The sequence below is a fragment of the Triticum dicoccoides genome, chromosome 2A (genome assembly GCF_002162155.2).
Source record: "Triticum dicoccoides isolate Atlit2015 ecotype Zavitan chromosome 2A, WEW_v2.0, whole genome shotgun sequence".
NCBI lineage: Eukaryota > Viridiplantae > Streptophyta > Magnoliopsida > Poales > Poaceae > Triticum > Triticum dicoccoides.
Genome location: NC_041382.1, coordinates 554,274,067 through 554,279,713, shown reverse-complemented (window position 1 = coordinate 554,279,713; position 5,647 = coordinate 554,274,067).

Here is a 5,647-nt window from a genome sequence, read left to right as displayed (position 1 = left end):
TTTACTATAAAAATTGTTTTTTCCTGTTTTTTTGATTTGTTTTTTGCATTATTTATTTTCTTTTGTTTTTTGCTTTAATTTTTAATTCTGTTTGCTTTTAGGTTAGCAAAATTATAAACTTTCTATTAGTGCCATTAGTTTTAGAAATATTATAAACTTTCTGTTAGTGCCATTAGTTTTCAAATTTGAATAGTTAAAATTTGAATTCTTTGAAAATTGTTTGAATCACAAGTTTGTGATTAACTTACTAAAAAATGAGAACAGATGCGCTTATAGAGAAAATTCAACCTAAATTCCTAGTAAATTTCTATGAATTTCAAAGAAATTCACTATGAATTTAGGTTAAACTTTTCTCTATTAGGGCATCTATTTTCACTTTGAGAGGAGCTCAACAAGGCAGAGAGGGAAGGGCTTATAAACCGGTGTGAGCCCCCTTCGGTTGGCAAGGTGGGACTAAACTCTGCTCGCAACGGGGACCAACCCTTTAGTCCCGGTTTGTGGCACAAACCGGGACTAATGGTCATGGGCCAGGGGTGAGGAGCAAAATTATAAACTTTCTGTTAGTGCCATTAGTTTTAGAAAGTTGAAAGTTGAAAGTTGGCATGGGCCAGGGACTAATGGTCATGGTATTATGAGGGCCGAACCATAAGACATGAAAGCATTTCAAATGAACTCTGAAAAAGTTGAAAGTTGGCATGGTATCATAATTTCACCCACATAGCATGTGCATGTACAAAACGGACAATGGTAGCATGTTCGTGTGTTACAAAGTTGGCATGGTATCATCATAATAGTTGCGGCAGAAAGTCTTCACTTTTTCTTCGCTTGTGTCATTTGCTTATTGCGCCGTAACCATGGATAATCTTCATTGTTTATTAGGATGCTTGGGTCAGCCTTGACATTGAAGGGAGGAATTTCATGAAACTTTTCATAATCTTCAGACATGTCTGTCTTGCCGTCCACTCCCAGGATGTCCCTTTTTCCTGAAAGAACTATGTGGCGCTTTGGCTCATCGTATGATGTATTCGCTTCCTTATCTTTTCTTTTTCTCGGTTTGGTAGACATGTCCTTCACATAGATAACCTGTGCCACATCATTGGCTAGGACGAACGGTTCGTCAGTGTACCCAAGATTTTTCAGATCCACTATTGTCATTCCGTACTGTGGGTCTACCTGTACCCCGCCGCCTAACAGATTGACCCATTTGCACTTAAACAAAGGGACCTTAAAATCAGGTCCGTAGTCAAGTTCCCATATGTCCACTATGTAACCATAATATGTGTCCTTTCCGTTCTCGGTTGCTGCATCAAAGCGGACACCGCTGTTTTGGTTGGTGCTCTTTTGATCTTGGGCGATTGTGTAAAATGTATTCCCATTTATCTCGTATCCTTTGTAAGTCAATACAGTCAAAGATGGTCCCCTGGACAACAAGTACAACTCATCACAAACAATGTTGTCACCTCTAAGACGTGTTTCCAACCAACTGCTGAAAGTCCTGATGTGTTCACATGTAATCCAGTCATCGCACTGCTCCGGGTGTTTGGAGCGCAGACTGTTCTTGTGTTCATCAACATACGGGGTCACCAAGGTAGAGTTCTGTAGAACTGTGTAGTTTGCTTGAGACCAAGAATATCCGTCCCTGCATATTATTGAGTCTCTTCCAAGAGTGCCTTTTCCAGTCAGTCTCCCCTCATACCGCGATTTAGGGAGACCTATCTTCTTAAGGCCAGGAATGAAGTCAACACAAAACCCGATAACATCCTCTGTTTGATGGCCCATGGAGATGCTTCCTTCTGGCCTAGCGCGGTTACGGACATATTTATTTAGGACTCCCATGAACCTCTCAAAGGGGAACATATTGTGTAGAAATACGGGCCCTAGGATGACAATCTCGTCGACAAGATGAACTAGGACGTGCGTCATGATACTGAAGAAGGATGGTGGGAACACCAGCTCGAAACTGACAAGACATTGCGCCACATCACTCCTTAGCCTTGGTACGATTTCTGGATCGATCACCTTCTGAGAGATTGCATTGAGGAATGCACATAGCTTCACAATGGCTAATCGGACGTTTTCCTGTAGAAGCCCCCTCAATGCAACTGGAAGCAGTTGCGTCATAATCACGTGGCAGTCATGAGACTTTAGGTTCTGAAACTTTTTCTCTGGCATATTTATTATTCCCTTTATATTCGACGAGAAGCCAGTCGTGACCTTCATACTGAGCAGGCATTCAAAGAAGATTTCTTTCTCTTCTTTCGTAAGAGCGTAGCTGGCAGGACCTTTATACTGCTTCGGAGGCATGCCATCTTTTTCGTGCAAACGTTGCAGGTCCTCCCGTGCCTAAGGTGTATCTTTTGTCTTCCCATACACGCCCAAGAAGCCTAGCAGGTTCACGCAAAGGTTCTTCGTCACGTGCATCACATCGATTGAGGAGCGGACCTCTAGGTCTTTCCAGTAGGGTAGGTCCCAAAATATAGATTTCTTCTTCCACATGGGTGCGTGTCCCTCAGCGTCATTCGGAACAGCTAGTCCACTGGGACCCTTTCCAAAGATTACATAGTGTAAATCATTGACCATAGCAAGCACATGATCACCGGTGCGCATGTCGGGCTTCTTCCGGTGATCTGCCTCGCCTTTGAAATGCTTGCCTTTCTTTCGACATTGATGGTCGGTCGGAAGAAATCGACGGTGGCCCAGGTACACATTCTTCCTGCATTTGTCCAGGTATATACTTTCAGTGTCATCTAAACAGTGCGTGCATGCGTGGTATCCTTTGTTTGTCTGTCCTGAAAGGTTACTGAGAGCGGGTCAATCGTTGATGGTCACGAACAGCAACGCCTTAAGGTTAAATTCCTCCTGTCTGTGCTCATCCCACGTACGTACACCGTTTCCATTCCACAGCTGTAAAAGTTCCTCAACTAATGGCCTTAGGTACACATCAATTTCGTTGCCGGGTTGCTTAGGGCCTTGGATGAGAACTGGCATCATAATGAACTTCTGCTTCATGCACATCCAAGGAGGAAGGTTATACAGACATAGAGTCACGGGCCAGGTGCTGTGATTGCTGCTCTGCTCCCCGAAAGGATTAATGCCATCCGCGCTTAAAGCAAACCATACATTCCTTGGGTCCTTTGCAAACTCATCCCAGTACTTTCTCTCGATTTTTCTCCACTGCGACCCGTCAGCGGGTGCTCTCAACTTCCCATCTTTCTTTCGGCTCTCACTGTGCCATCGCATCAACTTGGCATGCTCTTCATTTCTGAACAAACGTTTCAACTGTGGTATTATAGGAGCATACCACATCACCTTCGCAGGAACCCTCTTCCTGGGGGGCTCGCCGTCAACATCACCAGGCTCATCTCGTCTGATCTTATACCGCAATGCACTGCATACCGGGCATGCGTTCAGATCCTTGTATGCACCGCGGTAGAGGATGCAGTCATTAGGGCATGCATGTATCTTCTCCACCTCCAATCCTAGAGGGCATACGACCTTCTTTGCTGCGTATGTACAGTCGGGCAATTCGTTATCCTTTGGAAGCTTCTTCTTCAATATTTTCAGTAGCTTCTCAAATCCTTTGTCAGCCACAACATTCTCTGCCTTCCACTACAGCAATTCTAGTATGGTACCGAGCTTTGTGTTGCCATCTTCGCAATTGGGGTATAACCCTTTTTTGTGATCCTCTAACATGCGATCAAACTTCAGCTTCTCCTTTTGACTTTCGCATTGCGTCCTTGCATCGACAATGACCCGGCGGAGATCATCATCATCGGGCACATCGTCTGGTTCCTCTTGATCTTCAGCAGCTTCACCCGTTGCAGCATCATTGGGCACATCGTCTGGTTCCTCTTGATCTTCACCAGCTCCCCCCCTTGCAGCATCACCGTATTCAGGGGGCACATAGTCGTCATCGTACTCTTCTTCTTCGCCGTCTTCCATCATAACCCCTATTTCTCCGTGCCTCGTCCAAACATTATAGTGTGGCATGAAACCCTTGTAAAGCAGGTGGGAGTGAAGGATTTTCCGGTTAGAGTAAGACCTCGTATTCCCACATTCAGTGCATGGACAACACATAAAACCATTCTTCTTGTTTGCCTCAGCCGCATTGAGAAACTCATGCACGCCCTTAATGTACTCGCGGGTGTGTCTGTCACCGTACATCCATTGCCGGTTCATCTACGTGCATTATATATAATTAAGTGTCCAAATTAATAGAAGTTCATCATCACATTAAAACCAAAGTGCATACATAGTTCTCATCTAACAACATATAGCTCTCCAGAGCATCTAATTAATTAAACCATACATTGAAACTATGTAAAACATTTCAATGCGAAAACAAATGCGATCATAATCGCAACCAAGGTAACAATTGATCCAACGGCATAATGATACCAAGCCTCGGTATGAATGGCATATTTTCTAATCTTTCTAATCTTCAAGCGCATTGCATCCATCTTGATCTTGTGATCATCGATGACATCCGCAACATGCAACTCCAATATCATCTTCTCCTCCTCAATTTTTTTATTTTTTCCTTCAACAATTGTTTTCTTCTTCAACTAAATTTAACCTCTCGACAATAGGGTCGGTTGGCATTTCCGATTCACATACATCCTACATAAATAAAATCTATGTCATGTTGGTCGGCATAATTTTCATAAACAATAAATGAACCAATAGTTATAAAGATAATATATATACCACATCCGAATCATAGATAGGACGAGGGCCGACGGGGGCGGATACCAAAACCATCGCACTATATAAGATGCAATAATAAAAGTAAGAAAATAATACAAGTATCTATGTAAACATACAAGTAAGAATATTTTTCCTTTCAGAAAGAAGATAAAACAAGAGGCTCACCACGGTGGTGCCGGCGATGAGCTCGGCGCGGGTGATCGACGGCAGTGAAGACGGGGACGGGGCGTGATGGACCGCTAAACCTAGACAAATATTATGGAAAATGGAGCTTGGAGGTCGAGCTTGGAGAGGAGAAAGCTTAAGTAGTGTGGCTCGGGCATTCCATCGAACACCTTGTGTGCATAGGAGGTGAGCTAGAGCACCACCAAGCCCTCTCCCCCTCAGCCAGAGAAAAACAGAGCACTGGGGTGCTCTGCTCGCGAGCGAGGGGTATATATAGGCACCTCATTGGTCCCGGTTGGTGACATGAGCCGGGACTAAAGGGGAGCCTTTGGTCCCGGTTCAAGCAACCAACCGGGACCAGTGGTGGTGGGCCAGGAGCGAGGCCCATTGGTCCCGGTTCATCCCACCAACCGGGACCAAAAGGTCCAGATGAACCGGGATCAATGGACCACGTGGCCCGGCCGCCCCCCTGGGCTCATGAACCGGGACCAATGCCCACATTGGTCCCGGTTCTGGACTGAACCGGGACTAATGGGCTGACCCGGCCTGGACCAAAGCCCTGTTTTCTACTAGTGAGGCATCACGTCCGAGACAAGTAGACCGAAACGATTCTGCATCTACTACTATTACTCCACTCATCGACCGCTATCCAGCATGCATCTAGAGTATTAAGTTAAAAACAGAGTAACACCTTAAGCAAGATGACATGATGTAGAGGGATAGTTTCATGCAATATGATAAAAAACCCATCTTGTTATCCTTGATAGCAACGATA